The 9,414-nt window shown below is 48.6% G+C and overlaps 1 pseudogene; it reads left to right on the forward strand.

Annotated features, from left to right (window-relative positions):
• The window catches only part of LOC101315119, a pseudogene marked incomplete at its 5' end in the record, with an annotated part of 20,083 nt that overhangs the window by 622 nt on the left and 10,047 nt on the right, over positions 1–9,414 (forward strand).

The raw sequence follows: 9,414 nt of genomic DNA on the forward strand, positions 1-9,414 counted from the left end.
CCTCTCTCTCTCTCTCTCTCTCTCTCTCTCTCTCTCTCTCTCTCTCTAACGCAAAACCATGGCCAACGTCACGGTTCGGAACCTGAATTTGAACTTTCTGGCAAAACGTTTTGAAGAAGTCGTCGTCGTCGACGGGAGCAAAAGCCCTAAGCAGCCGAAGCGCTCAAGGGAAGAATTCGATGAGCACGGTACACATGCTCTTCGTTTTTTGATCTAGGGTTTGCATGCTTTTGATTTTATCATGTGGTTGAAAGATTTGTAAATTCTGTTTCTTATTGAAAATTTGATTCCAATTTCGTTTATGTATTAGAGTGTCATAGTTGTATTCGATTCCCAGTCTCTCACTGTATCTTGCGAGTTAGGTAGCCAATATCATGATCCTGCATGCTCATAAAATTCACAAGGAATTTCGTTGTTAATTTTTTTTTTTCTTGGTGCAAGTTTATCTGGATTCGCTTGGCCAACTCGCTTTTGAGAGAGAAACTGTTATCCTTGTGAATTTATTTAGGGTTTGATTCGGAAATTCTCTTATGATACTGGAAATGCTAGTTGGACTGAAAGAAAACAATCTGCCATCTTTGTCCGGTAGAAGTTTGTTTGTTTGTTTGATTCCTTTTATCACAACATTGATCATGTTGATATATATTTGGTATCAGCTGCTGGCATCGGGAACAGTTCATCACAGGACAAGGGGCCTCCGATGGTAGATGATGGATCCACCGATGGCTCCACTTTGGTGCTGCAGCAAAACGTAGAGAAGGGTACGCTTTTAACTTAAATTGAACTTTGCATGGATTGTTTATAACATAACCACTTCAAAGCTTGAACTTGAACTCTTGAAGTGATGGTTTTTCTGTTTGTTGCATTTGAATGAAGACCTTTAATCTATGTGAGGGATGGATTGATCATGATACGAGTGTATGAGTGCTAATATATATCTGGCCCCGACATTTATTTGTTTTGCTTCTGTTTAACAAACATTCAGGTACAGGTGCCAAAAAAGATAATGTTGTAAAAGAAGTTAGCGCTCCAGAAGAAGATTATGATTCATCAGACTACTCTGAGAATTATAATGTTGGAGTGGATGATGGTTATTTTTATGGATATTGTGAAAGTTGTGTTAAGGATGAAGTCTGCAAAGAGTGTGGTAACCTAAATGGCATCCCGCCCCGTGGTTGGTCACGAAAGGACGAATCCGAGGACGAATTCGACTAAGATGCAGAGAGCTATAAACTGTTTGTTGTGCTTCAACGTAAAACAATTTATGGGCTGTAAATAAGTTGACTAAAGCAGTTCTAGATATTGTTGTGCTGAAAATTTGATTGAACTTTCTGAATGTGTACCAGGGCACTTTATCTATTATGCATTCACAAAAAAACTATCCTGCATTCAACCGTTTCCTAAGTTCTTCAACAATATCTCTTCTTTGAATTACGACTTCTTCCCCAGCAGCAATGTTCTTCAATCTCACAGCAACCCATTCATTCTGCTCTTTTTCACCCACAATTATCATCGAGGGAATCTTATAATACTTGGCTTTGTCAAAGTGCTTCGGGAGTTTCTTATTGGGCAAGAATTCTGCTGGAATTTTGCCCTTCCACAACTCACGTAATATCTCTATTGCTGGTTTAATTTATATCCTCCCCTAATATACTCACTAGGACCTCAGTCTTGGTTGCCCGGGTTGTCTGCAAAAATACCAGAAAGGCAAATAAATATGTAAGAACAGATTGTGCAATGAACAAATCACAATTGTTTATGCATGACATTCAGCCAAGTGTAATGGCCGACGGCAAGAGCATATACTAAACACAACAAGAAAGTATGACAGGCTCTAAAGTTCAAGGACAACACGGTTCAAGAGGCGTTGGTGAAAGCAACCCTAATTAGAATGTATAGCAAACGAATAATTCAAGATTGATTTCATATTGTAACTTTTATTAGCTTCCCCGAGAGAACATGGATTTGATCAAGGGATCTTCTGAATACAGAAAACCTGTCCCTTCCACTTGATACACATATCCATTAAAACTGAACTAAATTGAGGACTATTTTGTATTTCAGATTCTCCCACAGCTCTACAATGCTTTTATGGCGGCTGTCAACAGAAGCATGGCTGCTTGTCCTCTTCCCACTCCTGGTGCAATTTTATTGGGGGATTCATTCAACATGAGGCATCCTTTAACCGGGGGAGGAATGTCTGTGGCCCTTACAGACATAGTTCTTCTCAGTGATCTTCTTAGACCCCTACGACGTGATCTGAATGATGCACCTGCTCTGTGCAGTTACCTTGAATCAGTTTATACACTGCGTAAGGTAAAGCCATCTTTAAGATGACTTATAACTAAAACGTGTGCCATATGCTATTATATGTTCAAATCTGGTACTTTTTGGCAGTTCTGCTTTGCTGATCGATGTCGTGCTTGGTTTTCATTGCAGCCTGTGTCATCGACCATAAAGACATTGGCAGGTGCTTTGTACAAGGTGTTCTGTGCATCACCTGGTTCAGCAAGACAAGAAATGCGTGTAGTATGTTTTGGCTATTTGAGCCTGTTTGAGCCCAGTGGGTATTTTTGGTCCAAGACTCGGGGTACGTTTTGGATAACATTTGGGTCAGTACCTGTGGCCCTTTTTTAATACGAAGCCCACGAAGGGTGGCGAAGTCTGGCAACACGCGAATTGGAGTTGTGCAAGGATTCTGATACCTCGCGGGATTCGATGTCCTCGCGGGATCCTTTGTTCCAGTTCGTGTAGGATTCTACAGTGCATGGCGAGGTAGAATTGGAAATGGATTGTAGTACTCCGCGGGATAGGATCGTTTAGTGTTTGAGTTCGCGTACGACGCTACAGTGAGATGATGCGGGGCGGTAAGCAAGACCTAGGCGAGGTTTGTTCTGGACACGTGTTGCATGAATCGCGCGGCTCGCGAGCTGGTCGTATCCTTGTGGGATTCTAATTGCTGAGTCCGAATGGATTGTGATTAGGTCTATGCGAATTGCTATATAAGGGAACTTGACACAAATCAAAGACACACAATCAATCATACAAAACAACTGCAAATCTTCAAGCATCCTCGAAACCCTAAGTTCTAAGTGCACCTCGTCTTAGATCTCAGAGCCCGTCTGGACTCGCCTCTCCTTCCTAATTGTTGCTCTGCTCGCTTCGAACAGTGAGTATCGATTCACAGGTGACTAGATAGTTTGCTCGTAATTCCTCGCCCGCGAGGTGACACCGGAGCTCTACTTCGCCTGATTAGAAGTCAAGAACGCGCACCGTTCTCGTTCCGCGTCCGCGCGGTGGCACGCCCTGCAAACCCTAATTTACTTTTGGTAGCACAAGTTACCTCTCTACCCCTGCTGAGGATCGTGGCCAAAACATTTGGCACGCCCAGTGGGACCGGGAGTATAACATTCTCGTCATCATTGGGAAGTCAGGCAGATCCCCATACGGGAGACCCTCGATTTCTTGTTTGAAACACAAATCACCGCGTTACCAGCCTCATAACAGCGCGGCCTGTCGCTCACTCACGAAAGACCAAGTATTAACTCGGTTCGGAAACCCAGATTTTAGCGAACCTACGATGGCAGAACTAACACCTACTAGCAGCACTGGCCCCGTCACTCTAGCTGAAGACCAGATAACGGCCCTGGTCGACCGCCTAACGGCTCACACCGACCAGGCAACCCGCCAATTGCAGGAGGGTCTTGACTCCCTCACCCTGACTGTTAAGAATCTATCTGAAGTAGTCATGAAGGATAGAGATATCTGGCTTGCTAACCAAGAAAACCTTTCTAGGCTCAGCGAGGACTTTAACTTCCATGCCGGTCAAGTCAGGGAGGACAAAGATTTGGTGGAAGGTTCCCTTCAAAGGATCCAAAAAGAACTGGATCAGAGCAAGGTGACTTTCACAGAAACCATGCAGCTTACCCGCGCAATCGTGGATGAGCAAACCCGTCGCTTGGACGAGCATGATACCAAGCTACAATTGCAGCAGGACGCTTCCTTCTTTGGAAGTAAGAATGACATAGAAAAGCTCGAGAAATATAAGGAGCAACATGATAACTTGAGCTTAAGGGTCCTGCAAGTGGAAGACTGGATGCGGTCTCAGGCACCAAAGAATCATGCTATGAACTTAATTAGTTCAAGTGCAACTGAGGGATCAAGGTATATTCCACCTAATGAACGCCCTAGGGGGAATCCGAAGATCGGGGCCCAGAAGACTCCCCAATTCACATTGGGAGCCAGTTCGTCAAAAACACCACCCCTTCTACCCACGACAGGCAACCCTAGAGTCGCACTTGGGGGCGCCGGTGTCTTCCCATCCCAAGGGATCGGGACACCAGATGACTCAGTTATAGCTTATTCCAGTTCGACCCCTAAAAACATCGGGCAGGCCCCTAGCCTCTCTGCATGGCACAGCCACGATCAGGGGGCAAAATACACACCAGTAACGGCAGCCGATTGGCGCCAGCTCATCTCGAGCATAGTCAAGGAGCAAACCGGAAAAGGTGATGCTAGCTTGCATTATCGTGATCCCTATCCTGATAGCGTGGCACAATATCCCTTCCCTCATGGGTTTAAGAATATTGTCTTCACCACTTTCTCCGGGGAGACAAGGGAAGATGCAGCAACACACATGGCCCTTTTTAAGGTCCAATGCGGCCAATACGGGAATGATGATATGCTCAAACTCAAACTCTTCGGGACTTCTCTGTCCGGGGCTGCTTTCACCTGGTACTCCAGATTGAAGCCTGAGTCAATAGCAGATTGGCCCACTATGAAAAGACTCTTCCGAGAAACATACGGCACGATTGAGCCTGAAGTTGGCCTCGACTCCCTCACACAGATGAGCCAGCAGAGCATGGAGTCCAGAGTTTCTTTCCTCCAACGCTTCAAGATCCAGCAAGCCAAGTGTGATTACCTGCTACCTGAGCAGGAAGCCATTAAGTTGGCTATTAGAGGTCTGGAGCACCGCCAGCGGTTGAAGCACCATGGAGAGCGCTTTAATTTCCATGGGTGACCTGATTAACAAAGTCGGCAGCTACGAGCTAATCCTGAACGAGTTGGACGACAAAACAAATGGTTCCAAAGGAACTTACATACCAGGGAAAAACCGGATAGTGGGGGCACTAAACATACAAACCCCTACTCATGATCTATATTATCAAAGACCTGAGGGAGTTCATACGAATCAGGACCTAGATGACATTGGCGCAGTAGAATTGACTGGCAAGCCATTAGCTCATAAGTTGAAAAACCTGAAGATGACACGTGAGCCAATCACCATCCAGTCCTTTGCATGGACCAAACCGGAGTACGAGTCATACACCTATGATGCTAAGAACGCCCATCTGGTCTTTAATGACCTAATCAAGGCAAGATACGTGCGCTTGGATCACAAGATACCGCCCAAGGAGGAGCTGAAAGACAAGAAGTACTGCGCCTTCCACAATGTTTACAATCATGACACTAAAGATTGTGTCAAGCTTCGAGACCAGCTGCAGACATGGCTGAACTCAGGCGAACTAAAGATGAAAACACCGGGTAGTACGGCCTCGTTGGTTGATATAGACCCTTTCCCGCCTGTAGTTGGCATGGTCGAGGTAAACTGGGCCAATCAGACCAAGGACGACGATCGACGCCGGGCACCTAAAAGGGGTCGCGAGGAAGGTGACGACAGTGCCCGCCGGCCACGTCGCCAATACACCTACAACGAAGATCTTGCACATGAGGTTTTAAACGATCTCATCGACGATGGGCTTGTCACAGTGGCCAATTCCTTGCCTTACGTAGAATATAAGGAGGGGCGCAATCACTGCAAGTTTCATAATAGTTGGGGGCACAGAACCAGCGAATGCCAGCAGCTTAGAGACCAGGTTCAAGACTGGCTCGACCTCGGGTATATTCGCTTTGAGAATAAGGGCGACTTCATGATCGCAACGGCTGACTTCGCTTGGCCTCGAGTTACCCAGCGAAGAATCACATTAGACTTGTCACCAAATGCAGGTTTACGTGAACCGTCGGGCCGAAATCGCAAACGGCCGGCGAATAACTATACTGTCCCGAATAACCAGCAGGGGAAAGCAGACGACCCAGCTCGACAGTTGGTCGCTAAGCTCGAAACAGACCGCTCCTCCCGCAAAGATAAGGGCAAAGCAATCATGAGGGACGATGGACCGTTCCCCGTTGAAGATCCCCAGCCTATGAGTCCCAGGACTCGAGAAGAGCTGGAAAGGAGGATAGAGCGTCTCGAGACGTTCGTCTATACACGTTGGGCAGAGGCGGTACCTTCATCCCCTGCCACAAGTGAGATGGACATGTCAGACTCCAGCGGTGAGCGTCACAACAACGAGGCCTCGAGCCTTCGTAAAGGTGTCCTAACCGACCCCTATATTCCCCCGACGTCCAAATCAGCAATCAAGGATGGAGTCTGGTACACACAGCAAGAGGGCAAGGCAGTTACCATCAGCAGGGCTAAGAAGCGAAATCTCCAAAAGCGATACGGTAGTATCCTATGTGCCTTACGGGCTGTCGAAGAGGGCGCTGTACGCCCCTCACAGCTCGCACAGACGCATGAGCGGATGTGGAGGGAAGCAGAGGGTTTGCGCGCATTCCTTCAAATGCTGCCAGTCACACCCCCAAGGATTTGCGAGCAGTTCAGCGATGAGCCTGCACCCAAAGCAAACGTCTTTTGCCGACTCGCGGTTCCACCAAAGCAGGATCCACAGCCTTCCAGGCGCAGGCCATCACCAGAACCTGAAAGAAGAAGGGATCCACAGCCTGCTAGGCCCAAACCGTCACCAGAGCCTGAAAAGAGGAGGGATCAACAGCCTTCCAGGCACAGGCCGCCACCGGAGCCCGAGCGGAGAAAGACTCCGCCTACCGGTCCCAGGCGTAAGCTGTTCACAACCTCGGACCTAGAGTCCAAACGCGAACCGTCTCAGCCCTCACGGCAACGAGAACGTCAAAATCCGGAGGCCAATATCAGAAGGGAGCCACCACCACCACACCAGCCTCGGGCACGATCTACCCCGGAGCCCGAGACTCGGATAGTTCCCCGAGTATCCGCCCTACAACGGTTGAAAAAAGAAGACAACGATAAGGCACGGTTGAAAAAAGAAGACAACGATAAGGCTCCTCTGGCAACAGACAAACAACCAGCCAAGGACCATCAGCCTTCAACCAAGTCAGTATGGCGTCCGTGGCAACCCGAGGCTCAAGAGCCACCAATAGCCGCACAGGCGCTTTCCAGTCCTAACCTCGCCCAACAAATGGCCCAGCGTTTCCGCGAGAATTCAGAAGACGATGAGGCACATTCAGAACCTCGACTTAACCTAGAGGAAGACCGGGACGAAGGGCAGGCAGAATCATTCACCTGTAATATGATAGAGATCTCAGGATGGGGTGCTGATGAAGGGTTTAGCAGCGAAGCAGACGCTTTCGCGGTGCTCGAAGAGGAACACGGGATCATTGACACTCCCTTGGTCCCAGTTCCTGAACAATCCTCCTTTCAAGTAGGGATGGTGTTCTTCATTTCGGAAAGATACGCTCTCCCACCAAACACAACCTGCAGTGCGGCGGATATTCCCGTCAGCAGCGAGGATGTCAGTAGCATACCCCCGGCATGCAGCAGCGAAATGGGCCCAGTTCCGGCACAAGCCGACGATGCCTCACAGGTGGAAATTACGAGCAGCATCAAACATAAGCAAACTCTAACCTTCTCCACACCAACTTTGGACATGGCCACTCACATGCGGCCACTGTATATCACGGCCGAAGTCGAAGGAAAAATGATCAACAAGGTCATGGTCGACACCGGTGCCGCGGTCAATGTTGTCACAACCCGTACCATGGGACTCCTAGACATCCTGCGCTCGATGATCCAAACCACGTCCTTAACAGTCAAGAACTTCACCGGGCAAGTGTCCAGAACCCTAGGCTTGCTATTCCTACGGGTCAAGGTCGGGCCGGCATCACGGGTTTACACCTTTTTCGTCGCTGAATGCGCTTCCTCTTACAGCATGATTCTTGGCCGAGATTGGATCCACAGAAGTTTTTGCGTGCCTTCCTCCATACACCAAGAACTCATGTTTTGGGACGCCGAGAACCGTGAAGTGGTCATCATCAAAGCCGACCCGCGGCCATTCTCTATCTCCGCCAACTTCAACGATGCCTGATATTATACTACAGACTTGGGTCCGTTGGATGTTCAAGGCGTCGATAACAAGGGCCACCCATATGGAATAACGGCCTCTAATCTAACGCGATGGGGACTTACCCAGGCGAAGGACGATTTGCAACGTCCTCACACCATCGCGAGTTCCACACCCCATTCTGATGAATAGTGCCTTCTCAGAGGAGGCACACGAGGCTGGCGAGTCCTTGTTGTGCGAAAGACTCCTTTCGTACTGGGCAGAACGCGAAGCCTACGACAAGGTCGCGACTATGGAATATGTAGATGAAGTGGTGGATTATTCCGATACCAAGGAGGAAGTTATTCATTTAGCTCCCGCCGCCTTGGACGACACACCACCTCAAGTCCGCGACCCCATTTCACAAGTTGACGTAGGGACTGCAGAAAAGCCCTTACTTATTTCTATCAGTGCTAAGTTGGCGGAAGACGAAAATGAAGCCCTTCTTGCCCTGTTATGTGAGTACAGGGATTGCTTCGCCGACAAATACGAAGATATGCCCGGCTTGTCCCCGGACTTGGTCTGCCACCGGTTACCAACTTATCCCGACCGACGTCCAGTACAGCAGGACGGCCGGTTCATGCGAACTGAGACTCAGATCGTAGTCAAGGAAGAGATCGAAAGCATGCATCGATCGGGCATCATTCGCGTGGCAAAGTATAACGAGTGGCTGTCCAATGTTGTCCTCGTTCGCAAGAAAAATGGCAAGATGCGCGTTTGTGTTGATTACCGCGACCTAAACAACGCAACACCGAAGGATATATACCCCATGCTTGTGGCTGACCTACTCATTGATGCCGCCGCGGGGCACGAGGTGTTATCCTTTATGGACGGAACGGCCGGATACCATCAGATTCCCGTCGCTGAGGAAGATCGACACAAGACCGCTTTCCGCTGCCCTGGTTTTGCCGGCGCGTTCGAATATGTTGTCATGCCTTTCGGACCTAAAAACGCAGGGGCAACGTACCAGCGCGCCATGAACCTCATCTTTCATGACATCTTGGGGAAGTTGATCGAAGTATACATCGACGATGTGGTAGTCAAAACCAAAACACGGGCAACCCACGTTGAAGACCTGCGGCAGGTGTTTACACGGATGCGCCGACATAACCTGAAGATGAACCCCCGCAAGTGTGTTTTCTCGCGGAGGCCGGCGATTTTCCCTCTTGGTTTTCCTAGTGCATCAAAGNGGCATCGAAATCCCAAAGGCAAGGCACAGGCG

This window comes from Fragaria vesca, linkage group LG2 (genome assembly GCF_000184155.1).
Source record: "Fragaria vesca subsp. vesca linkage group LG2, FraVesHawaii_1.0, whole genome shotgun sequence".
NCBI classification, from domain to species: domain Eukaryota; kingdom Viridiplantae; phylum Streptophyta; class Magnoliopsida; order Rosales; family Rosaceae; genus Fragaria; species Fragaria vesca.